Genomic DNA, 27,980 nt, shown 5'->3' on the forward strand with positions numbered 1-27,980 from the left:
TTCAAGTGATTGATCCACCTTCTTCATCAAGTGTTCCACAAGATGGTGATAAAGATGAGAGAGTAGAAAATGAAGACACTCATGTCTCCCATGATCAAATGGTGGTACAAGCACAAGATGTTGATGCTCCACAACCTCCTCCTCAAGTGGTCAATAGATGAAATACACCTCTACTACAAGATCATCCACAAGATCTCATCATAGGGAGTCCATCAAAGTGTGTAATGACTCGCTCACAAAAACTTGCTTCATTTATTGCTCATCACTCTTTTGTCTCTTGCTTTGAGCCTACTAAGGTAGAAGAATCTCTTCAAAATCTAGATTGGATAAATGCAATGCATGAAGAGTTGAACAACTTCACCCGCAATGAAGTTTGGACTCTTGAAGAGCGGCCAAAAGGTGCAAGAGTCATTGGAACAAAGTGGGTGTTCCAAAACAAGCAAGATGATCAAGGCGTTGTTGTGAGGAACAAGGCAAGACTAGTTGCAAAGGGGTTCTCTCAAGTTAAAGGATTGGATTTTGGAGAGACCTTTGCACCAGTTGCAAGATTAGAAGCCATCCATATCCTCCTTGCATATGCATCACATCACGAAATGAAACTTTATCAAATGGATGTGAAAAGTGCATTTTTAAATGGCTTTATTAATGAACTAGTCTATGTTGATCAACCTCCTGGGTTTGAAGACCCTAGATATCCTAATCATGTGTATAGGTTGTCCAAGGCATTATATGGGCTTAAGCAAGCTCCAAGAGCTTGGTATGAGCGCCTTTGGGACTTCCTCATTGAGAAGGGCTTCACCATTGGGAAGGTCGACACCACACTATTCACCAAGAAGCTTGATGGGCATATCTTCATTTGTCAAGTGTATGTTGATGATATCATCTTTGGATCATCAAATGAAGAATCTTGCAAAGAGTTTGGTGAATTGATGTCGAAGGACTTTGAGATGTCAATGATTGGAGAGCTTACATTCTTTCTTGGTTTTCAAGTCAAGCAAATGAAAGAAAGGATTTTCATCTCTCAAGAGAAATATACAAATGATCTTCTCAAGAGATTCAAGATGAATGAATGTAAGCCAATCAAGATACCAATGCCAACTAATGGACATCTTGACCTAGATGAGAGAGGTAACATGGTTGATCAAACTCTCTACCGCTCTATGATTGGTAGCTTGTTATATTTGACCGCATCTAGGCCCGACATCATGTTTAGTGTATGTATGTGTGCTAGATTTCAAGCTAATCCTATGGAAACTCATTTAATTACCATAAAACGAATCCTTAGGTATCTTAACCACACACCAAGCGTTGGCCTTTGGTATCCCAAAGGAGCTATATTTGAGTTAGTTGGCTATTCCGATTCGGATTATGCCGGTTGCAAAGTTGATAGAAAAAGCACATCCGGAGGGTGCCATTGGCTTGGTAGATCACTTGTGTCTTGGTCCTCCAAGAAGCAAAATAGTGTGGCCTTGTCCACCGCTGAAGCGGAATACATTGCCGCAGGTGCTTGTTGTGCACAAATACTTTACATGAAACAAACTTTGCTAGACTATGGTGCCGTTCTAGAAAAAGTACCTCTTTTGTGCGACAATGAAAGTGCGGTAAAACTTGCAAATAATCTGGTTCAACACTCTCGCACCAAGCACATAGATATCCATCATCACTTTCTTAGAGATCATGTTGCAAAGAATGATATATCATTAGAAGGTGTAAGGACTGAGGATCAATTGGCGGATATCTTCACTAAACCGCTAGATGAGGCAACATTTTATAGATTGCGGAATGAGCTCAATGTTCTTGATTTTAGTAACTTCACTAAAAAATGAGCTTGTGTTGTCCCTTGCATTGCATTGTAATATACAACATGTTTAATGTTTTGTAATGCATATAGGGCTTGTCTAACATGGTCAAGATAACCACCAAAAAGCGTATGAAGAAGCTTAACCTTGGATCAAACTTGACAAGCAACTAGATTTATTTTCAAGTATTGCATTGCATATGCATGATTGTTGTTTATCGTTTGTCTTTAATTGCCCTCTTATTGCCTATTTTCTTAAAAAGAATTATAGCCTAAGGCAAAATATTTTGAAAAACTTGAGGGTTTGAGAGAGGTCACTCACATAAGTCCCAATTGGTGTTTATTTGGATCTTATTCAAGTTGGGACTTGATTGGGAACAGGCAGCACGAAGAACTTTGAAGATTTGCTAGAAAAAGAGTGACCGGACGCTGCACCGGACTCTGGAGTCTAGCGTCCGGTTAGTTCATAGGAGGTGAACTCGTTGTGAAGGAGTGACCGGACTCTACGTTTCAGCGTCCGGTCAGTTGAAGGTTCAACATCTGGTCGAGCATCAAGGCGTTCAAGGCAAGGTGACCGGACTCTGGCTGTGTCCGGTCGGTGTCCACCGAACATGTCCGGTCATGATTCTAGGAGATTTGGACCTCTTTGGAATTGACCGGACGCTGGATGGTAGCGTCCGGTCGCTGCCACCGGAGCGTCCGGTCAATAGGAAGCGTGCGTAATTAGGACTCTCACTCTGTTTCCTTTTCCATCCCATGGGGGACCCTTTATAATCATAGCGCCGCCTCAGCCAACTCTGCATCTGCACCATCATCACCGTGATCCTACCCTAACTGCTGCCTCCGAAATCTCGCCGACACCGCCAAGCAGCAGCACTGCCGCGCCGCTTCTTCTCGAGCCCGCGCGCCGCCACACGCCTCGCGCCACTGCATCCCGCTCGCTCCATGCCACCATAGCACCACCCTCCATGCCAGCGCCGCCACCCTACTCCCGCGCGCCGTGCCTGAGCCGCCATGCTCCCTGTGCCGTGCCACGTCCTACCCACCAGCGCCACCAGCGCCGCCACCAATCCACGCCGACAAGCGGCCAACCTGCTCCACCAACACCGGAGTCACTACTGCCATCACCTGCAATCTCCAGTGCTCACATTGTGCCTCCAATGCTGTTGTGCATCACCAAACCCTAAGCCTAGCCTCGCGATTCGGTGGTTCCCTGCATGCCATTTCTCTTCTCCTCAGATTGCCGGTTCATCAGGTAGCAAGCCCCCGTTTCAATTTCATACCTAATTGCTTGCTTTCTTAGGGTTTCATATCTCTAGATGCATAATTAAAATTATTTGTATATCCTATCTATTCTATCGTGCAGCGAGTCGGTGCCGTTGAGGTCTTAGTGGTAGTTGTTAGTCAACTTGGGGCCATGCTCGCTAGTATGGATCGAGGCCAAGCCTTGGAAGTGACAATTGGTAGTTGTTTCTTGTTAGCGGTAGTTGTTCCTTTCAGATCCAACCGATGGTTCACGTCAAGAATGTTGGAGGCGGTTCGGGTGATGAGGATCTAAGGCGTCCACCTGGCTTGCCTGTAGATCCAAAAGGCAAGGCGACAAAGTAGACTACAACAAAGAAGCACAAGTACCCAGATGTAGAGACATCTAGGGTAGCTGCAGTTGCAGAGGCTATAGAGCGTGCCAAGAGAGGAGGTGCTCGTAGTGGAGTCTAGATCACAGATTGGCTTTCACCAGAAGCGAGGGCTACACTTGAGTGAGTTGAGCGCCTTCGTGGTGGTCCAGCTAGGACTCTCATGATTGGAGGTCGGCGTGTTGCCATCAATGAGGATCAGCCTCAAGGGGAGTCACAGCAGTAGGCACTATCAGCAGAGCAGGCTCAGGAGGGACAGCAGGCCAAGGAGACAGAGCAGGCACCTCAGCCACATCTTCGCCACTCTGGTCATACCTTTGCTCTAGTCATGCCGAGGGCAGATACACAGCGGAGGGGTTCTCATCCACCGCCCAGACCATAGGGTTCGCCTCCTGTGACACACTTGAACTTGAGGGCCGCCATGGCCAAGCAGGTGCAGTAGCTCAGGTTTGTGGAGTTTGAGCAGTGGTTCCCGCTGAGGAGGGATGATAGAGCATCAGAGGACTTCTACACACCACTCCAGGAGGATTTCTATAATGCATATCTCAACAGTGGAGCTATATTCAGACCTTAGAGGGTGTGTAACATTGAGTCTATAGTTGCAATAGCTAGAGAGCATATTCGCCCCTACCTTACATATCTGCCAGGGCTGACAGTCTTGGTTGAATGGACATGATTATATGTTCCATCTTGGGTTCATCAGTTCTATGCTACACTATGGATTAACCCATAGCATAGATACATTCACTTTGCATTCGGAGGCAGAGATTATAGGCTGATGAGCACTAGGATCAGGGAGATACTTAGGCTTCAGGAGTAGCCCATCAGGTTACATGATGTTTGCTATGGACAGACAACGCCTCCTAGACGCCCTCATGGCGGTATGGTGCCTCCCACAGATTTGGTTCGCCACTGCTTCAAGGAGCCTTTTGGCGAGGTCGAGCAGGACTCCCAGTGATCTCACTCCTATAGCCAGAGTGCTGGATGCCATTATGAGGAGGACCCTGATTCCAAGGATGAGGTATCGTGAGGGCTTGACTCGCTTGTAGCTATGGCTTCTCAACTCCCTGATGCAGCAGACCATATTTGACATTTGGGATCTCCTTCTATCAGAGATGGAGGATACTATTGCTAAGGGGTTCAGAGGTCATCGACTGTTGCCCTATGCCCATTGGATCACATTTCTTATTCACAGGGCAGTTACAATGAGGCCACCTAAGATGCTAGCTGAGTACAGTGGTGCTACTATAGAGTTCCCTACATATAACCTGACTCAGATGATCTGCCATAGTACACCATAGGCACCTAGTTAGTCGCACCATTGTCCAGATGTACCAGAGACTGTAGCCCAGCAAGATGCTATTATTAGGGGTATTGCAGCTACTGAGGAGGAACAACTTGCTCAACGGGAGGGGATGGTCGAGAGCGACCCCAGTGACAGCTCAGACGAGGACTATCGGGACATTCCTCAGATGCCTACACATCGACATGATCATGAAGCCGGCAGCTCCAGTTCAGCTCCACCTGCACCATAGACAGACCCCGCTCTACTTGCTATACTTGAGCGGATGAGGTAGGATTAGGCACGCCAAGCTTAGGAGACCACTGCCACTTTTGCATAGTTCCAGACTCGGCAGGATAAGTTCCAGCGCCAGCAGCATGCCATCCAGCAGCAACAGCAGGCCATACAGTAGCAGTAGCAGGCCATGCATCAGCAGCAGCTTCTCGGATTCATGCAGCATGTAATGACAGCGATTGGGGCTCCACCGCCACAGCCTTCGCCCTAGCTTGGTCAGCCTACCACCACTTCAATGACTCTAGCATTATAGCCTAGTGGGCTTCAAAGTCAGGGATAGCCACCAACACAGTTTGCTTCACCTACAGAGCAGGTGTCCAAGTATTTTGCTTCACCAGTGATAGCCCCACAGTTCACACCTCTTCAGATAGGCTTCACATCGGCTGAGATGCCCTCGCTGCTAGTGCTAGAGACTATAGTGTCCAGGAGCCTTGGTGCATCCTTCAGTGAGTTGATAGGGCAGCCTACTCCTCCATACTTTCATGTCCTAGGTCCTTCTATCACTGCACCTATTACCAGGACTACAAAGATGCTCCCTTCATCAGTGGCATCATCAGAGCCAGCTGCTTCAGTCATACCAGCACAGCCTATAGCAGCTCCTATTCCTGATCTAACCCAGACTGCTTTAGCATTGCTTCTAGCTACAGAGGGTTAGACTGCTCAGAGCTCAGGGTCAGATGATGATGGTGCTAGTTCTAGCTAGCTCCTCATACCTCAGCGCCCAGCTCGTCCACTGTAGCCTCGCCAACCGACCCTTAGGTTTTGGTGTTTGATGCCAAAGGGGGAGAGGGTTCGAGTAGGATAGTCTTGGGGGGAGTGACTATTTAGGGGGAGCTTAGCTTACTTAGTAGCTTATTATCTAGTACATTTGGAGTTTTATGTGTGATACACTTTTATGCATTCGTCGTGTGTTTACTTCTATGCATTAAACTATATCTATGTGATAGTGATATCTACGTGATCGTGATATGTGACATGTGAGCTCTCTACTTTGAATCATTTATATGTCATATCACTTGTGCTATGCTCTTTTGCTTTGCTTCCGTGTTTTACTCTAATGCAAATGAGCTTTATTACTTGTACTCATGCTTATTTCATATCTTTTGAGTACATCATGTTGGCTTGGGCCATATAAGCTTGCCTAACACTTTTGTTCTTATTGTCAAAAGCTTTATGAACCAAGCATGTTAAAAACCTCATCTCTTTCACATACTCAAGGTGGTATTGTCATCAATCACCAAAAAGGGGGAGATTGAAAACATCTAGGCCCCTAGTTGGGTTTCGGTGATTAATGACAATACATGATTACTGTGACTAACATGTGTTTTGTAGAGGCAATTAAGTTAGGTCACAGTAATGGAGATCGTTTGGGCTATCATGATGGTCATGCCCCTATGATGGAAATCATTTTGGTTTTCAAAGGATGGACGACAAGGTTAAGGATGGACTAGTTCTAAGTGTGAATTGGAGTTGGAGTGACACTTAGAGTAGTTTAGGACTTTGTTTTTCCTTTAGCCATACTATTAAGGGGGGTACAGATGGGTAGCTTGACCTAGGTGAGTCTAGTGGGTTAGGTGTGGTGCACACTTGCTAAAACTAGCGCTAGGTAGCTCCAAAATAGTCCTTAGATCTAATGGAGCAAACTTCATTCACATATGATCGAAAGTTGGAAGTGAATGGAGGGTCAAATACTGACTACACGCTGGCTCCGGTGTGACTGGACACTGGCTCAGAGTCCGGTCAGTTTATTTGATCAAGGTGAAGTTGTCTGGAAGTGACTGGACGCTGAGAAGTGAAGTGACCAGACACTGAGGTCCAGTGTCCAGTCAACATCAGTAAGGGTCTAGTGAGGGAAAATTATGACTAGACATGTCCAATCAGTGCTGACCGGACGCTGGCCAGCATCCGGTCACACTATAAACATTGGAGTTCTGGGTGAACTAACTGACGCGTCCGATCAACATGATCGGAGCGTCCAGTCACCCCATAGAGGCACATAACGGTTCGTTTTTTAGCCCATGTTATGAATACCACCTCCATTCGTGTGTGGGGGTACTTTTGCTCATTTCAACAGCTGAGAAACATATTTGAGAGTGTCAAGAAGAGCAAGGTCCTAGTGAGGTGATTGAGATTTGAGAATCCCAAAGAGAGCCCTCATTAGTGAGATCAAGAGTAGCAAAGTGTGCATCCACCCTTCTCATTAGGCTTGTCATGGTCAAGTGAGAGTTCGTGCTTGTTACTCTTGGTGATTGCCATCACCTAGATGACTTGGTGGTGATTGGGAGTTTGGTGATTATCCAGCGGAGCTTCTGAGTGACACAACTCAAGTTGTGAGCGGTTGTGGGTGATTCACCATGACGGAGTGTCAAAGAATCAACTCATAGAGAGCACTTGATCCTTGCACGGATCAAGGGGGAGCTACGTCCTTGCGCGGGTGCTCCAACGAGGACTAGTGAGGAGTGGCGACTCTCCAATACCTCGATAAAACATCACCGCGTTCCTTCTCCTCTCTGTACTTTAAGCATTTACTTTGAGCAATTCAATACTTGTCTTTTACATTCCTAGAATTGCCATGCTAGAGTAGGATTGGAACTTAGGGTGCTAAACTTTTGTGTGTTAGATCAATAGAAACACTTTCTAGGCACAAGGGGTTAATTGGGCTAACCATAGGATTTGATTATTTTAAAGAAATTTGTAATTAGCCCAATTCACCCCCCTCTTGGGCATCTTGATCCTTTCATCTTCATCCAAGTGCAAGGAAGAATCAAGAAGGTGCTTCAAATGTGGAAGCAAAGATCAACTTGTTGCTCAATGTCCATACAATAGTGACAATGATGATGACAACAAGAAGAACAAGAAGGACAAAAAGGAAAAGAAAGAGAAGAAGGACAAGATGACCTTCAAGAAGAAGAAGGGTGGTTCATATGTGGTCACTTGGGATAGTGATGGTTCCTCAAGTGATGATGATGATAGTGATGATGACAAGACCACCAAGAAGAAGGCACTTGCAAGCATTGCCATCAATGAGAAGCCTTCTCTCTTCGACACTCCATCATGCTTCATGGCTAAGGCCACTAAGGTACAAACTTGTGATGATGGAAGTGATGATGAACATGATAATGAAAATAATAGTGATAGTGATGATGATGAACCTACTAAAGATGAATTATATGACATGCTAGAAGATGCTAAAGAACACTTTGACATTAAGAGAAGGGAATGCAAGAGCTTGAATAAGGAGGTAAAAGCCCTCAAGCAAGCCCTTGATGAGCTCAAAGCAACTCATGAGAGGCTAGAGGAAGCCCATGAGAAGTTTGGCATGTGATGCCAATTAGTGCGTGAACCTCCAAGTGAGTGAATCGCCACAATGAGGAGTAGCTTGCCGGCAAGCAAGTGAACCTTGGTAAAAAATCATTGTGTTCATTATTTGATTCTGAGGTGATTGGTCTTCATTGATATGCATTCTTGTGATTATTTGGCTCCTTCCTCGACACGGTGGTATAAACATCTTGCTCACTCTCTTTACATTACCACAAACTAGTTGTCAAGTTCTTTAGTGTAGCTAGTTGTGAGAGCTTGTTAGTTTGGTTAGTGTGGCTCTTTAGCTAGCTTTTGAGAGCACACTAACTTAGTGTAGTGTCATAGCTATTGTGTGGATAGAAACTATATAAACTAGAATTGTGGTAGGTGGCTTGCTATTTTAGTAGGCTAGCGCAACACTTGCTTCGCCTCATAATTGTCTAACCGGTTTGTTGAGTGTTGTTTTATATTTTTTTAATAGTCTATTCATCCCCCTCTAGCTATTAGGACCTTTCAATAGTGCTTTCATGTTATCTTTGTCTGCCATAGTAAGTTTTGGTTTGGAAGTACTCGACATACTTACAAAGGTTTTTTTTAAATTAAGCGAGGTGCTTAGGTTAAAATGCCTTCCTTAATCAAATTAGACATGGAGTCTAGTTTGGTTATTGAACTAAAAATTGCTTTAGCAGATACTGGATATTTTGTTGGACTAACCCCCGTAGGAAACTCTCAATTCAATTTAGGTAAGACACGAGATGAATTCAAATTGGAGATGAAGCAAGGCACATGATGAACTCCAATAACATTGCGCAAAGAAGACACGACTCATTCAACATGGATGAATGAACTGGGTTTGTCTTTAGCTGCAAGTTATCTTTGCCTTGAGCCATGTCTATATAGAACATGATACACAAAAACTATGCTAAAGTAATTGTAACACTATCTTTTCATTAGCATAGAGGGAAGTTACAAAATTCTGGACAAACAACCTGTGTTTCAAAATTGTATATTCCTTCAGATATGTGTTGTCCACTAATCCTTTGCAGGCATAAAACAATGAGTAAGACAAAAGGTCTAACAAGGTGTCAAAAGATCGAAGAGCAAAAAGATAGCATGACAAAAGGATGAGAAAGAAAAGGTGTGAACTAGGAAACAAGAAGCTTATGAACAGCTCAAGCTACGAGACTAGCCGAACAAGGAAAACTTCAAGCAAAAGGGAAACACCATCATGAGTCATCTTTCCTTCGTCATATGGTGACATTATGCTCCAATGACAAAGGTAACATCCAAAGTTAAATGGTCATTACTTAAAAAGTTTTTCCTTGATTCTGGTATGCAATAAATAAGAAACAAACATGTTTGAGTTACAAATTTACTTGATCAAACCTGATTAACTCAACATGTTTAGTTCTTCAAGCTTGTTCCTAGCACCACTTTGTTGATCTCATAGTTAACCAAATGAGCTAAAATATTGCACATCCCATCTCTGGAAGATGATAGTCATAATTATGTAAAGTTCGATACATTATGAAAAGATAGACAATCATTCCATAGGTTAAGCAACTCAATCTTTTCTGCTAAATGAACTTAAATAATCTTTTGGTCTTATCACCCATGACATAATTGAAGAAAACACACAACATCAACTTCATCTTGTTCAATGTGACTAAGGTTAGAGAAGAATAAATAAAGTTTTAGTTATGTTGGTGTTTCCCACCAACAGAACCCATGTACTTGATCTCTACCTTGTCTTATGAGTAGGACACACTTCAAGCAAAGTGTGGGGGAAGACAGTCGACTCCCCAATTTCTACAAGTAAAGGTTCTGAACCTGCTAAACCAAAATCAAAACTCAAAACCAAGATGGGTTTGGCAAAAAAAGGTGACATCACCATTAGAGCACCACCACAAGAATCTTCATCTTCAGAGCGAACCGAGGTACTTGATCAATGAACTTCACAAGGAGAAGTCTAGTATGAAGGACTTAAAACACCAAACCCTCACCGAAAGAGCTAGCTTGTGGGAGAAGCACTCCCGTGTATCCAGGTAAGTATGCTTTCCCTTTGTTCTAGTTTTAGTTTCTTCTAAATAGTTAAGAAAATGGTGAATGAAAAACAAAAGAAAAATTTATCTATATAATAAATATATATAATAATGTCTGATCTAGTAAAGTTGAAAACAAAATAAAAAGGTATGTCTAGTTTGCTTTAATTTATTTTTAAGAGTTGAATAAAATAAAGAGGACAGTATAATCTCTTAAATGGAAATGATGAATAGTTGCTCTATTGTAGTTCCTTTTAGTTACCTAGTTTTCAGCCTCGAATTCTCCTAAGTTTTGGATACGTTTGATTTGATATAAAGATTTACTCTGAACTTGAAACTCGTGGGTAGCATAAGCTTGATCTAATTCTAGGTAATTGATGGATATGATATGAAAAGGTCTGAGCTATTTTTTATTTTGTTCTAAGTGACACTACAGTTCTGGAGATTATCTTTTGAAAAACACAAAAATGCTATATGATGAGTTCCAGTATGATAAAGCTTAAATTCCCACAAGAGCCATACAAGTTATTTAGGCTAGGAAAACCTCCACATATATGTTGCTTGCTTTTGCATTGGGTTTTGTCAAGCTTTGTTGACCCTTATGAGAGGTTTGTCATGCTCTTAAAATCAAGGTCACGCACATATCCATAATACCTGCTGCTCCTACACTAGGAGTACGCAAAGCATGCCTTCCATCTAGATCCACCAAAAAATGTTTTACTCCTACACTGGGAGTGAACACAAAACATGCTTGATAGGTTTTTCATCCACCAAATAAATGCTCCAAGTTCTTATTGCTATCTCTCAAAGTTTTGTTGCAGAAAAGAGACATGGGGCTATGCAAAAGTTATTCATAAAAAAGAAGAAGAAGAAAAAAAAAGAGATGAGAAAAAATGAACAAGTGTCCGAGATATTTAAAATAATGGGTATTAGATGCCCACCTGAAAAAAGAGAAGGTAAAGAGAGATGAATAAGATAGCCCCTGTTCTCTAGCAAATGTTTCCAAGTTTCAAAGGAGAGATATGTTTTCAAGGAGCATAGTAGAATTAGGTTAGCCACCATATATATCCACCATATATCCACACACATGCATATCTTGATTTGATTGTATGACTCAACTCTCTTTGGATTAATTGTTTGACTTTACAATATATGCATTGCAAGTAGGCTCTAGCTTTCTCCCTACCTATGAACTCCATATAATGCCTTAGTGGTAGGAAGAAAAAAAGCATAACATCTTTACTGCCTTTGGTGAGGATCTACAAATACCACATATATTGAGAGACTTTAGAGTGTCATACAATGAAATCTTAGAGTTTTATTTTGAAAACTTATAAAAACTCCGAAACAATGGTGGGACAAAGAACTTAAGACATAGTGCTTGACTTGATCGTTCTGTCTTTCAATTGCTCAAGACCCAAGTGAAGGTTAAGAAGCCCCATGGTTGAAGCTAATATGGGTAAGTTTGAAAGTCAGATCAGTTTATTCTAATCCGGAGAAGAATTTTTGATTGAACACATGTGTAATTTTGAGGCGTGAAAACATTGTAGCAACTCTTGATCCATTGCTGAGTTTAGCTTTGCTCAGGGACTGGCAAAGGTTCAGCTTGGGGGAACTTATTGATGGTTGCTAACATCAATTATAAACCATCCACATAACCTGTATTTATACTTAATTCCATCATGAAACATAGGTATAGGGGTTTAAACTAATAAATTCCATGAGTTTTGGTGAATCTGTGTTTTCAGCCGGGTTTATCCAGAAAACCATCAAGGGGACATATTCATCAAAGAAAATTATAGAATTCCACCGCATAAACAATGTGGGAAGATTCTAGAAAACTCCAGGAGGCTCTCACTGAAGTAGACCTTGAGGGGCTGCCATGTGGGGCTGGCTGGCCCCACCTATAGGCCGCCCGGCCCCTAGGCCCACCTGTCAGCCTCTACATCGAAATGTTAGTTCTCCACCACCTCGTAGGTTGCATCTATGCCATCCTTTAAGTCGGTTTGATCAAAGGGCTCATGTTGGACGCTTCGGCCTATATATACCAGCCCTTGGCACCCTCCCTAGAGCGATCCTAAAACCCTAATTCATATCATGAGGATTAGAGCCAGCTATCAAGAGAAGATTAGTCCTCCATAGGATCTAGTCTAATAAATAATAGTGAGATAGAGGGTGAGGGAAGAGTTTGGAGGAGGTGCCAGCCTGTCTGTGCTCTCTCTATGGCTTGTACCTTGGCGGATCCAAGTTCTACTTGAGCTTGCCTTCAAGATTTCTCTGGTAATCAACTTCTGATTGAAGTAAGTAATTATTTATATTGTTCATCAGGATCATGACTCTTTTGAGTGCTTTAATCTATAGACGCTCTAGGTTAAAGTATTAATCGTATGTGTAAGCATGGTGCTTAGACTTAGGTTAATCGTGGATGCACCCTGCATTCTGGATGGTGGTAGATCACGTGTGTGACATCAGTTCTATATAGCCTGTACTCTATAACTTTGTTGATCCTTTGTAATCCACCTCCTGTCTGTACGCGCAAGTAGGACACGATTACGAAGGAAAGCATCCTCTGATGGTGTCTTTCCCTAGTAATGTCCCTAGTTGAATAGTAGAAGACATAGCTTACCCAAGTCAGAATTAGAGAACCTTAGTTTTTCTCTCTACGCTCCTATTTATCTCAACCTTGTTGCTACCCCTAATTAAGTTAGATCGTAGTTAGTCTCATACATTTCCTTGTGGATACAATACTTGGAATACCTTCGGGTGAAAGCTATAGCAGTATCCGTGTGCTTGCGGAGTTATCTGTGTGCGTTAAATATACCAACAAGGAGTAACAAACATAGTCCACCGGCTTGAACATGAACAAAGTGTTCTAGGAATTGAAGAACATGTTAGAGAGCTCTCTATTATAGTTTGGAGGCTCAATCTCTCAATGAATCAGAATGGAAACAATGGGAGAAGCTTGAGGTGCTCTAGTAGAGAGTAAGGAAGAGAAGAGCGTCTCTGGTCACACTGGGAAGAAGAATGGTCGAGATAACCATTAGGGAGGAAGGGGAGATGTAAAATATCCCCTTACTCCTAATGGTCAGATCAAGTCACAGCAGTGCCGCTTGATGCGCGACAGTGCCGTAGGACGAGTGGCAATGCCGCTCAAGCCAGGTAGCCAAAGAGTAGGAGTGGAGATCTTGCTACCATGGGTAGGGCTTTGAAGTATTTTGGTAGGTGTTTGAGCACTTGGCTGCACATTGAAGCTTGTGCATTGTATCCCTTCTTTATAGTATGGCTTTTCCAAAACTTAAATTTGCAATATAAAAGAATTTATATGCCTTTGAGTTTGTTGTTGCATCCTTTTACTAGAGGGTTCCTCGCCTCAAAGAGAAACTCCTACGGTGGCTCACGTCGGCGAGGTCGCAGCAACGGTGGAGATCAGCAGCGGCAGGATCTCGACGGATATCGACAGCGCATGTAGGAGCCACGAAGAGCGAGGGCTAGGGGCAGCTAAGGTTTTAGAGGTGACGTGGTGCACTGGGGACCTCCATTTATAGCCATAGCCATCCTCGGGGTGTGTGCAAGCTTGGCGAATCAAGCAGCAATGATGGTATCCGCTAGATGCGGAGTGACAGGGAAGAAGCCCCATGCGGCTAATGGGTGGGGTCAAATCGGCTAGGCTGAAAGCTAGCACGGGTCAAAAATAAAGGAGGAAAAGGGACATATAAAGGAAAAGTTTTTCTTTTTTTTTTGAAAATGATTCAAACTACCTTTCCAAATCATTTTGAAACCATTTTAAGTTTGAAACTCCTCAAACCCTTTTTAAAAAAGACTTGAAAACTTATTTCCAAAACTATGATCTTTTCAAACATATTTTGAAAAGCCTTTTTGAGCTCATACTTGTACAAGTTTTGAAATGGAACTTTTGAAGTTTTAGTTATCGAAAGAGAAAGGGAGCTACTCGAGGTTGGATTGAGTTTTAGAAATTCATTTTTCACACACAAAAGCACAAAACTCAAACAACAGGCAAGAACCACATCAACAAGAGCCCGTCAAATCAATTACAGAAATATTTGAAAAAGCACAATTTTCTTTAATAAAATATATGAATTTAAACTATTGTTGACAAATTTTATCCAAATATTAAAATTCTTTGTTTTATTTAGTGTTTTCGATTCACAACCCAAAATAGAAATTTTGAGGTGTGACACTAGCAAAATCGTAGTTGCACATATACATAGTTTAATCATCGTATAGGTTTTGCGAAGGTTGGAATTAGAGTCCATAGTTAGAAATTGAGTTTTCAGTTGTCTAATTCACCCCTCTTTTAGGCATTGGTCCCTACACATGAAACTAGCCACTGAAACCTACAGTGGCTAGACATAACTTGTTTTAGGATATTTTATAAGGTGCTTGTAACATAGATAGAAGGGTGTAGTCTTGGCTAGGCCGATTAGTTTAATTTCTCATTTATATTGGCTAGCCGGCGCAATTAGAATTATAAAGGACTATTCACCCATGTAGTCTGCCATCTTGACCCTACATCATCTCTACTAGGACGTTGTCCCCTCTACCTTAGCATGCAGTTTCTCACCTATTTCGGTGAAGGGCTACACCTAGGGCGTGACACAAGGTGACAAGGGAGGAAATGGACCCAAGCGTTAACCCCCAAGCTCCGTCTCCCTTGGCATGAAAGGAATGCCAGAGGGTGGGCAAGCCGGGGCAGGCGGAACCAAGCTCCTGATCAGGGTGGACCTACTACAGCCATTTGTAAAAGCTACCACCTGGAGCAGCGACGCCTTCCACGGCTAGCTTAAAGATAAAGATGACTAAGCCTGAGCACTCCATTGGTGATTAAGGAAGCTAGAGAAAGCAACAAAAACCTTGCACACCTCTTGCCCTCTAGAGATATATGGATGCACAAAGGAACCCATAAAGGGGGATCGAACTCACTTTGAAACCCAAGATCAGAACTAGTCAAACGCCCTCCTACTCTCTTTCTCTCTGGATTGAAATTTGTAAGAACTTGCTCAAGCATTCTAACACAAAAGAAGTCTCTGCTAGGGGCTTCAAAACCATAACCATGATAAATCTTCTAGTATCTTGAGTGTTAACTGCTGGCATTTTTTAGTGCAATCACCAAGTATGGAGATAGAATCCATCCTGGCAATGGCGCCAGAAATGCTTGTTGCCACTTCTTAGCATAGCTACTAGGTTTGTATCCCTGACAACGATGCCATAAGTGTTTGTTGGTATTTCTTAGCGTCATCACTAATGATTAGTAATGCCACTAAGTAATAGCCTTGATAGTTCCTTAATGATTTTAGATATTTATTCGCAAGCGCACAAAGCTATCATTGTAGTATTTCACCCGAAAGTATTTAGGGTATCATTATTTATATTTTCCCAAAGGAAAACATTTGATTAAGAGTCTAGTATGGATATGAACTTGAACAATAATGCTTGCAAGTACACCAATGTTTATAATAGGGGTAAGAACGGTGATTTCAAGATAGTGGACACACACTTGGCATTCCTCAAAGGATAAAATAGAAAAGAAAGAATAAAAGAATAATCCTAAGTCGAGCAGGCATTGGTCTACTATAGTCATACAAATATTAGTTAATGATCATACAAATTACATAATTAGTTTTAGGGCTAAGTGTGAAGCAGGTCGGGAGGCCATCGAGTACTGGTCTACTAGCAACCTCATGTGACAATTTAGACTCCTACACCCCAGTCGAACGTGGGGGATTACAAGGGACGACACAGGGCTATCACCACCTGCCGCTTACCCCTCAACCATGTAAAGGGACAATGAATTCACCTATCCTTCCATACCCAAGCACCACGCTTGTGTATTCAGAAACTACCTAAATCCCCTCGGGTCCCTGACCCTACGGATTGACAGGTAAAGAACTTGGGCACACCTAACGGCATGATGAACCGCCAACTCAAGATTGCTCTAATTTTGATTATATAAGTTTTATGATTTGTTAAGCATAAAGTCATGTATGCTACTCTCATGACATACAAACTATAGACTAGTTCATATATCAAGATTATAACATAGCAACAATACTCTGGTTCATAAGTATGACTATAAATATCATATGAGAGCATAACTTTGGAAGAACTCATATTTCTATTCATACCCAAAGGTCTCTTCTTCCAAGGAGACAAGCACTCCAAGGTAGCTTTGCCTTGCTCTAATACAACTACTAAAAGGTAAAGAGAACTCAAGAGACTGAGGTAGGCTGAATGTGTTGTGTGTTGAGAGAGGGGGGTACCCCTCTATTTATATAGGAGCCTAGGTAGTGCTTCGTCTATTCCTGGCATGAAACTTTAGGCTGCACTGCCTTAGCATGGTGGCATGCCACCGCCAGAGTGAGGGGTGGCTAAGCAGTGCCGGTAGGGGGTTGCCTGCCCCTAGGGGCATCCATCCCCTGACTGAGCCACCTCGCCACCACCTTCACATGGTATGCCTTGGGCTGGACAGTCGCTGCTCCATGGGGTTTTGCCCTGGTTGAGTTGATTTGATGGACGTCTCCCTTGTTCCTTTGCGCAAATCAGCATCGGAAAGCGCCTTTCGATGAATTATTCCATGTATTTGTGTTTGTGACCTCTAAAATAATGTTCTCCAAATACATGTGGAACTTGGTTAATAGTAAATGCATATGTGATTAAGATTGTTTATTTCTCCTCTTTTTGTGTCTTAATTGGCGGTCGGATTTGATCGGTAAAGACTGTCAACAAGCTCCCCAAAGCTTAACCTTTGCTTGTCCCGAGCAAATAGCTGAGTTATTGGTTGTTGATTAGTAGTTGCTATGATGACGAATATAATTCACAAGTGCCATGCCTATAACAAAGTATTCATCATCAATTTAAATAAGTTGGCATTCTATCCACCCTTTTAACTTAATCCCTGTGGGGCTTATTGTTTTTTTAAGTCTTAGGTTGTTGCAAAATAGAATGACTTTAATAGAATCACCAATCATTTATTCTTTGATCAACCTTCTATTCAGAGGTTTTATGAGTTTTGCAAAATAAAACATAAGTTCCTCAAATGATTCACTTGATCGCTCAATGTGTATGATCCTCACCAAGGCATTTTGTTGTTTTGCCTTTTTTCATCCTATCTCTAAAAGGCTTTGAGTGGAGTTTTAGGTAGGTATGAATGAGAGGTATACTTACATCACATATATTGCTAAGTCAAAAACCCGATCCAAGGAGATGCAAGTCCTACACTTTGATCAAGATGTGCAAGTGTGTGGAATATTTTTCCTAATCCTAATATTTTTGGTACTCCTTTGATCATGACCTTCTCTCTTTTGATAATTGCCCTAGAAGTATAGGGCTATCTCTCCTTTTTTTCAATACTTTGGAACCTTTATGTGTTCTATTTTTTTCTTTTCTTTTACTATTTTGAGAGCTTCATGTGTCTCTCTTTTTTTACATAGCCCCATACTTCTTTTTTTGGCATATGAAAACTTTGAAGAGAAAGACTCATGACAAGTGAATGGAGTTTTTATTTTATGGATTGAAAAAAGCATGTTTTTGCGTAACTCTCAGTGTAAGAGTTAATATTTTATTTGTGGGTGTATGTGAATCTTGATCATGGGTGCATGACAAGAATATTTACAAGGGTCACAACAATTTGACAAAACTTAATGTGTATATAAGTAGCATATGCCTAAGGTTTGCATTTGAATCATGTCATATGGCCGTGGTTTGAATTCAGAACCATTGAGGAACATTTGATTTTAGCATTTTTAAAATAAAAACTCCGGATGTCAAGTTTCTCTTAGAATAAAGTCATAGCATATTCTATTTACCACATCATAACTTGCAACAACTTAGAAAAGGATCATGCTTTTGCAACCCACAAGTTTCAAGTTTTTAGGATGAGATATTTTAGCCAACAAACTTAAATCTTAGGGAATACTAAGTTATAGCCTATGCACAGATGAATTATAGACAGAGCAACTATTTATCATTTCAACATAGGAGAAACTAAATATTCTTAAATCACATATGGATGTGGAATAAATTTTTTGTTGTTTTTATCATATTTCATTTTTTGTATTTTATATTTTTCAATTTTTTAATTACTAAATAAATAAATGAATGCAATAAATAATGCAAAAAAATTAAAATGCAGAAAATAAAAGATACTACTTACCTTGCGGGGGTCCTCCCCCAAGCTTGCTCTCTACCGGATGTGTAATATGATGCTTGGTGACGACTCTAAGGTGATTTATTTATTTTTTTATATTTATTCAACTAGTGTCTATACTTAGCAACTTTGGTTCAATGAGAAAACTAAGTATCTAATCATGGTAGGCTAAATAACCTAAGCACCATGCTTAATTTAAAAAATCCTATGAAGACATGACCGTATACTAACCATGCCTAAAACCAAAATATACTTTGTATAGATCATGGAAGGAGGCAATCTTTTAGGTAAACCTCTTTTATTAGTATTATTGCATTGTCCTTTATTAGCTCATAAACTAGGAATTCAAAGTTTTAGTATAATTATAAAGATAACTACCAATTTACCTTTGGGAAAGACTCACCTTTTAAGGTCTAATGAGTAGGACCCTTCTCCGTTCATTCGTTTGATGGAGTGCCCGATCCCGGAGAAGTGGATGCGGAAGGATGCTCTCTCTTCGGCCTACACATCATCTTGTTTGTTCTTGGTGATGTGGTGGTGAACTTCGGAGCTTCTTCTTTGGGTTTCCACACCGTCTTGTTCTTCTTTGGTGGTGTGGGAACGGTTTTTGGAATCTTTTTCTTTGTCATTTGTTTAACTTTTTTCTGCTCTGGCTTCTTTTTGATTTCTTTGTTCTTTTTCATAGGCCTGTTCACCATTTGAGGTTGGATATGGACCTCCCTTAGGCCTTGTGGGTTTGGCCCATATTTGATATAGATCATGGAGCATTGCTCCTTCCTAGGCCTGAATGCAAATTTTTCTTCATTACCATGGATATTGAAAGCGGATTTTTCTGGCTCCAACATCAATTTGGGCTCCTACAGTGCTTAAGAAGGGTCGCCAAAGGATGAGGGTTGATTCTTTAGTGACCTCCATGTCGAGCACCACAAAGTCGACAGGGATGTAGCAATCCTGGATTTTCACATGAATATCTTCGGCTATCCCTGCCAGGTAGCGGACCATCGAATCAGCCAGCTGAATCATCATTGGAGTTGGCGTCAATTGCATTAGGTTCAGCTTGTTGAAGACGGCCATGGGCATAACGCTTACGCTATCCCCAAGGTCGCACAAGGCTTGGTTGAAGTACTAGATCCTGATGGAACATGACATTGTGGAGCGCCCATGATCCTTTTTTTTGGAAAGTCGAGTATAGTAGCGCTACACTCTTTTGTTAGCTTGACGACCTCCATGGATGGTAGTGGTCTCTTGTTGTTGATGATGTCCTTGATGTACTTGGCGTAGGAAGGTACATGCAAGACGTCCATTAGGGGGACACTTACATGTATCTTCTCGATCATCTCAACAAAATGAGCGAATTGCTCGTCCATGGCCTGCTTTGTGGTTCCTTGTGGGAAACAGTAGGTAGCTAGTGTCGACGAAGTCCTTTGGTGCCATCTCCTCTTCTTGTTCTTTTTCTTTTGTCGAAGGTTCGGCCTCCTAGCGCTCTTTTGCCTTTCCTATAGACTGGTTAGGGTTTGGTGGATCACGAGTGGTCTCACCACCTCTTGTGGTCACCGCTTTTACATTTTCATGAGAATTTCTAGGTTGAGCAGGAATTTTTCCATTACATCAATAGGAATTATGGCATCTATTTGAGCTAGTTGTGTTTCTCTCATTTTATTAAAGCTCAATTGGTTTTTAACAGCAGAAGTTAAACCTTCGATTTGAGAATTTATATTTTCGAGAATTTTATCATTGGTTGTAAGCTTTTTAGTGAAACTTTCATTTATTTTTGCTTGGCCGAGTACCAAGTCTTTCATAGAAGGTTGATTCAAATTATAATTGGAATTGAAGTTTGAATTACCTTACGGCAGGGTTGGTTATTCCACCCGTTATTACCTGATGGTTGGCGAAACCCGTTGTTGATGAAGGCGGCTTCTTCGCAGGTTTTGGGGCAATCATTCCCCGAATGATCAATGTTCCCACATACCTCACACATCATGTGTGAGTCCATGGCCTGGACGGTGCCTATCATGGCGTCATTATCTTGGGCCCATTCCTCCAGTCTTTTCATCAAAAGATCTATTTTTATGAAAAGCATATCTGTCTCCTTCATGGTATGTATTCCTTTTTTGTGTTTTCCTTACCTCCCCCCAGCTTTGATTCGACTCCATTTTATTGATGAGAGCCATGGCTCCATCAATGGTGAGGGAAAGGAAGGCGCCTCTAGCAGCAGCGTCGAGGTATCCCCTAGACATGGGCATTAATCCATCATGAAAATTTTGGAGCACTAACCAGTTTTTAGTCCCATGGTGCAGGCATGCTTGGATGTAGTCCTGCAACCTCTCCCATGCCTTGGGAATGATTTCCATAGAGCTTTGCTGGAAGTTGGAAATTCATCCCCTCAGGGCATTAGTTTTGCCCATGGGGAAGAACTTGGTGAGGAACGCCACAGAACATTTGTCCCACGCCTTGATGGCATCTATTGGTATATTTAACACACACAGATAAATCCACAAGTGCATGGATACCGCTGTAGCTTTCACCCAGAAGTATTCCAAGTATCATATCCATAGGGAAACATGTGAGACTAACTACGGTCTAACTTAACAAGGGGTAGCGATTAGGTTAAGGTTTAATGTAACTAGGAGTAGCAACAAGGCTAAGGATAAATAGGAGCGTAGAGAGGATAACTAAGGTTCTTTTGTTTTGACTTGAGTAAGCTTATGTCTTCTACTCTTCAACTGGGGACATTACTAGGGAAAGACACCGACAGAGGATGCTTTCCTTTGCAACCGCATCCTATGTGCGCCTATAGACGGGAGGTGGACTACAAAGGGTCAATGAAGCTATATAGTACATGCTATATAGAACTTATGCCACTCACATGATCTACCACCTTCTAGAATGCAGGGTGCATCCACGATTAACCTAAGTCTAAGCACCATGCTTACACTTACAATTAATACTTTACTCCCTCTAGAATAGGAATAAAGCACTCAAAAGAGTCATGAACCTGAAAAACAATATAAACAAGATGCTTACTCGAATTAGAAGTTGATTACCAGAGATATCTCGAAGGCAAGCCCAAATAGAACTTGGATCTGCCAAGGTACAAGCCGTAGAGAGAGCACTGACAGGCTGGCACCTCCTCCAAACTCTTTCCTCACTCTCTATCTCTCTATTTCTATTCTTAAGACTAGATCCTATAGAGGACTAATCTTCTCTTGATAGCTGGCTCTGATCTTGATGAGGAGAATATGAATTAGGGTTTTAGGATGGCTCTCGAGAGGGTGATAGGGGTTGGTATATATAGGATGGCGTAGATGCAACCTAGGAGGCAATGGGGAACTGACATTGCGACTAGGAGGCTGACAGGTGGGCCTAAGGGCCGCCTGGCCTGTAGGTGGGGCCGCTCGGCCCCACTTGACAGCACCTCGGTCCCCGCTTCGGTGATTTGCCTTCTGGAGTGTTCTAGAGTCTTCCTACGTCGGTTTCATGGTAGACTTCTATAATTTCCTTTGACGAATAGGTCCCCCTTGATGGTTTTCTAGATAAACCCTACTAAAAACACAAATTCACCAAAACTCATGAAATTTATTAGTTTAAACCCCTATACCTATGTTTGGTGATGGAATTAAATATAAATACAATTTATGTTGATGGTTTATAATTGATGTTAGTGATCGTCAACAGCTTCCTTTTCCTTGTAAAACCATTGCTTCGCCTTCCCTGAGAGGGAGAAGGGAAATAAGTGGAGCCTGATGCTCTCAGGTGCATCGTCCTTGATGACGATCGTGTCGCACAACTCGAGGAAGCATTGGAGATGCGCATTCACGTCCTCGTTGGGCAAACCATGGAATTGGTTTGCCTGCACCATCTTGGTGAGGCTGGTACGAAGCTCAAAGTTCCCATCTCCAATGTTGACAGTGGGACCAATGGGCATGTTGGCAACAGTGGGGGTGGAGTAGTTGTGGAGGGTCTTGGCTATGATTGGAGTAGCGGATGGTGCGGGGGTGACTGGTTTGACTGTTGGAAGAGTAACAGAAGAAGAGGTGGCATGAGACCATTTCTTCCTTAGGAGTACCTCTAGATTTTCGATGTAGTTTTCCCATAGTTTGTAAGCGGTCATACACTATCTTGTTTTCATCCACAACATGAGAAAACATGCAAAGTTAGCTTGCATAAACAATGGCTACCTTACATGTATATTATCATGAACATGTGCTACTAGATTCTTTAATCAATATGCCTTCCCCGGGCAACGGTGCTAGAAAAACTTGTTGGCATTTCTTAGCGCAATCACCAAGTATGGAGATATAATCCATCCCCGTCAACGGCGCCAGAAATGCTTGTTGGCACTTCTTAGCATAGCTACTAGGTTTTTATCCCTGGCAACAATGCTAGAAATGTTTGTTGGTATTTCTTAGCGTCATCACTAATGATTAGTAATGCCACTAAGTAATAGCCTTGATAGTTCCTTAATGATTTTAGATATTTATTCGCAAGCACACGGAGCTATCATTGTAGCATTTCACCTAGAAGTATTCAGGGTATCATTATTTATATTTTCCTAAAGGAAGACCTTTGATTAAGAGTCTAGTATGGATATGAACTTGAACAATAATGCTTACAAGTACACCAATATTTATAATAGGGGTAAGAACGTTGATTTCAAGACAGTGGACACACTTGGAGTATGTGTGTTGATTGTAGAGCCATCAATAATATTACTATTCAGTATCATCATCCTATTCCTAGGCTAGACTACATGCTTGATGAGTTGTGTGGTTCTATAATTTTCACCAAGATTGACTTGCGAAGTGGCTACCATCAAATTAGAATGAAACTTGGAGATGAATGGAAAACTATGTTTAAAACCAAATTCGGGTTGTATGAGTGGTTAGTAATGCCTTTTGGTTTGACAAATGCACGTTGCACTTTCATGCGATTAATGAATGACGTTTTAAGAGCTTTTATTGGTCGTTTTGTGGTAGTTTACTTTGATGATATATTGATTTATAGCAAGTCTTTTGTTGAACATATGGATCACTTACGTGTTGTTTTTAATGCTTTACATGATGCATGTTTATTTGGTAACCTTGAGAAGTGCATCTTTTGCACGGATCAAGTTTCTTTTCTTGGCTATGTTGTAACTCCATAGGGAATTGAGGTGGATGAGATGAAAATTGAAGCCATAAAGAGCTGGCCGGTTCCCCAAACCGTCAGATAGGTGAGGACTTTTCTTGGTCTTGCACGATTCTACCGCCGCTTCATCAAAGATTTTAGCACCATTACTGCCCCGTTGCATGAGTTGATGAAGAAAGGGGTGGTGTTTCATTGGGGAAAGGCACATGAGGAGTCCTTTGACACTTTGAAGGACAAGCTCACACACGCACCATTCCTGCAACTTCCAAATTTTTGTAAGACTTTTGAGCTAGAATGTGATGCTAGTGGAGTTGGCATTGAGGGTGTTTGGATGCAAGATGGTAAACCCATTGCTTACTTTAGTGAAAAAATACATGGTCCTGTTCTGAATTATTCCACGTATGATAAGGAATTGTATGCACTTGTCCATTCTTTAGAGATGTGGCATCATTATTTGTGGCCTAAAGAATTTGTTATTTATTCTGATCATGAATCGCTTAAGTATCTTTATTCTCAACATAATCTGAATCGTAGGCATGCTAAATGGGTTGAATTTATTGAATCTTTTCCTTATATTATCAAACACAAGAAAGGAAAGGATAATGTGATTGCTGATGCTTTGTCTAGACGATATACATTGTTGTCCCAACTTGATTGTTGGATTTTTGGGCTTGAATCAGTAAAAGAACAATATACGCTTGATCCTGATTTTAAGGACGTGTTGCTAAATTGTAGAGAGGGACATACATGCAATAAGTTTATGATCAATGATGGGTTGTTGTTTAGAGCTAACCGCCTATGCATTCTAGTTCGCTCCGTTCATCTTTTGTTGTTGCAGGAGGCACATGGAGGCCGATTGATAGGACAGTTTGGAGCCAAAAAGACAGAGGAGGTGCTGTCCACACATTTCTTTTGGCCTAGGATGGGGCGAGATGTAGAACAGTACGTGGCTCGGTGCACCACATGTCATAAAGCTAAGTCGCGGTTGAACCCACATGATTTGTATGTCTCTTCCTATTCCTTCTACTCCTTGGGCTGATATATATGGATTTTGTGTTGGGTTTGCCAAGGACTAAGAGGGGGAGGGATAGTATTTTTGTGGTGGTTGATCGTTTTTCTAAGTTGGCATATTTTATTCCTTGTCATAAGAGCGACGATGTTGTTCATATTATTGATCTTTTCTTTCAAGAAATCATTCGCTTGCATGGTATGCCTTCTACTATTGTTTCAGATCACTATGCAAAATTCTTGAGTCATTTTTGGTGCACTTTGTGGAATAAATTAGGGACCAAGCTGCTATTTTATACAACATGTCATCCCAAAATTGATGGGCAAAATGAGGTTGTGAATCAAACATTGTCCACCATGTTGAGAGCAATTTTAAAGCGCAATTTAAAGATGTAGGAAGAATGTTTGCCGCATGTGGAGTTTGCATATAACAGGGCAGGACATTCCACCACCAAGGTAAGTCCTTTTCAGGTAGTGTATGGTTTTAACTCTCGCGCTCCTATTGATCTTTTGCCTTTACCTACCACTGAAAGAACACATAGTGATGCTAGAGAGCGTGCTGATTTCATTCATAAGTTGCATGAAACAACTAAAGCAGATATTGAAAGAATGAATGAAAAGTATAGAATTGCTAGTAGTAAAGGTAGAAAAGAAATTAAACTTGAACCGGGTAATTTGGTTCGGTTACATTTGAGAAAAGATAGATTTCCTAAGCTACGTAAGTCTAAATTAATGCCAAGAGCAGCTGGTCCTTATAAGATAATTGAGAAAATAAATGATAATGCCTACAAACTTGAGTTGCCACCTGAGTTCGGAGTTAGTCCCACCTTTAACATTGCAGATTTCAAGCCTTATTTGGGAGAACAAGATGAGCTTGAGTCGAGGACGACTCGGTTTCAAGTGGGGGAGGATGATGAGGACATCACTCCTTCAGATGTACCCGCTGATCCTCCAATCGTCATGCAAGGTCCAATGACCCGGGCTCGAATGCGTCAACTCAATTTAGAGGTGAGCTCATTCTTAAGCGATCATTTTCATACTTTTGAGAATAGACTACTACCTAATGATGTTATCTTGCTTAGGAACATTGGAGAGGGTCATGAGGGACTTAGAGGAAGAGGTGGAGGTGTTGATGTCCAGCAAGGACGTTCAACAGAAACTGAAGGCCTAGTCCAACATGATTTCGAGTCTGCCTCAGCCTCTAGAACCAGTCTGTCTTAAACTGGTCACCCAGGATGCATTCGGACTCCATTTTCTATGATCCATATATGGTTGGAAAGCTAATTTGAGAAGAAAGCCAATGCAAGTGGTCTCACATGAAAATCCTTTTAGAATCAATGGGAATCATTGAAACAAGTCAGCATCCAGAATCTGCTAGGGTGCTGCAACACTGTCTTTTGGTCTGTTGGACCGTGTATTGTGTTTGGGCCCATTAGGGGGCACATCTAGGGGTCTTGCATGACCCTAGAGTCTTCATAAATAGCCTCCACCCCTCCATTAGGGTTTGGGGGGTTTTGCTTAGATTAATCTATCAAGAACAGTTTCGCCGCTCATTGGTTTATGAGACCCCAACTTTGTTAGATTAATCATTCATATGCAATTTGGTTGCTTTCTTTCTTGTTCTTGCTTGTGTTCTTCATTGCGCAGGTAGGGATTAGCCTTCTTGGCAAGGTCAATCGGATCCGTGTCTCGGTTGATAACCAGAGGAGTTGTGGTGCTAAGATTACAGAGTTTGATCTTTCAATCTGAAGCCGGATCGGTGTGTCATTCTCCGCCACAACGATAGTTACCACTACCTAATGGAAGATCGGGATCCCCGTTTCCATTAGTAGGTGCAAAAACATGCCATTCATTTAGATCCACCTAAAAATGTTTTACTCCTACATTGGGAGTAAACACAAAACATGCTTGATAGGATTATCCACCAAATAAATGCTCCAAGTTCTTGTTGTTATCTCTCAAAAGTTTTGTGGCAGAAAAGAAGCGTGGGGCTATGAAAAAGTTATTCATAAAAAAAGAGAGAAGAAAAAATGGACAAGTGTCTGTGATATTGAAAACAATGGGTACTTAGATGCCTGCCTAAAAAAGAGAAAAGAAAAAAAGAGATGAATAAGACAGCCCATGTTTTCTTGCAAAGTATTTTCTGAGTTCTAAAAAAGAGATATGTTCTCAAGGAGCATAGCAGAATTAGGTTAGCCACCATATATATGCACCATATACATTCATACACATGCACATCTTAATTTGATTGTATGACTCAACTCTCTTTGGATCCGAGGTTTGACTTTATAATATATGTATTACAAGTATGCTCTTTCATGTTTTCCACTCCTATGAGCTCCACATAAGCCTTAGTTGTAGGAAGAGAAAGGCATAGCATCATTATTGCCTTGGTAAGGATCCACAAATACCACATATATTGAGATACTTGAGAGTGTCATACAATGGAAGCTCTGAGTTTTATTTTGAAAATCTATAAAAACTCCAGAATAATGGTTGAGCATAGAACTTGAGACATAGTGCTTGACTTGATTGTTCTATCTTTCAATTGCTCAAGACCCAAGTGAAGGCTAAGAAGCCCCATGGTTAAAGGTAATATGGGTAAGTTTAAAAGTTAGATCGGTTTATTCTAATCTAGAGGAGAATTTTTGTTTGATCGCGTGTGTACTTTTGAGGAGTAGCTTCAATGTTTTCAAAAATCTTAAAACCCTTGATCCATTTACTGAGTTTAGCTTTGCTAAGGGACTAGCAAAGGTTAAGCTTGGGGGAGTTTGTTGATGGTAGATAACAAACATTATAAACCGTCAATATAACTTGTATAAGGGCATAAATATGATCACCAACAAAGGTCTAGGGGTTTAAACTAACAAATTCCATGAGTTTTGGTGAATCTATATTTTTTGCAAGGTTTATCCATAAAACCATCAAGGTGGACCTAGATGTCAGACTTAATCACGATTATGCATGGGATAAATAATTCTAGAAGGTTCTAGAGGACACCAGAGGACACCATACCAAAATGGAGGACGAGAGGCTGCCAGGTGGGGCCGGCCGGTCCCACCCTTAGGCCACCTAGTCTGAGGCCCCACCTATCAACCTCCACCTCGCTACGTCAGTTCTCTACTGCCTTAAGGATTGCATCTATGCTGTTATTCAAGCCGGTTTGATCCGAGGGCTCAGTATTGACGCTCTGGCCAATATATACTAGCCGGAGGTTGCTGGCAGCCCTATCTGTCCCTTGTATTCCCCCACATTCATTTAGGGTGTAGGAGTCTAAATTGCCACATGAGGTTGCTGGCAGACCAGTACTCAGTGGCCTCCCGACCTGCTT

At 41.6% G+C, this 27,980-nt stretch overlaps 1 non-coding gene across 1 annotated transcript; it reads left to right on the forward strand.

Moving 5' to 3' along the window:
- Window positions 1–20,797: 20,797 nt before the first annotated feature.
- Window positions 20,798–20,904, forward strand: LOC136468208 (small nucleolar RNA R71). Its single transcript, XR_010761742.1, has one exon. It is a non-coding gene; the product is annotated as a small nucleolar RNA R71 (small nucleolar RNA).
- Window positions 20,905–27,980: the final 7,076 nt, after the last annotated feature.

The sequence above is a fragment of the Miscanthus floridulus genome, chromosome 7 (assembly GCF_019320115.1).
Source record: "Miscanthus floridulus cultivar M001 chromosome 7, ASM1932011v1, whole genome shotgun sequence".
Classification (NCBI taxonomy): Eukaryota; Viridiplantae; Streptophyta; class Magnoliopsida; order Poales; family Poaceae; genus Miscanthus; species Miscanthus floridulus.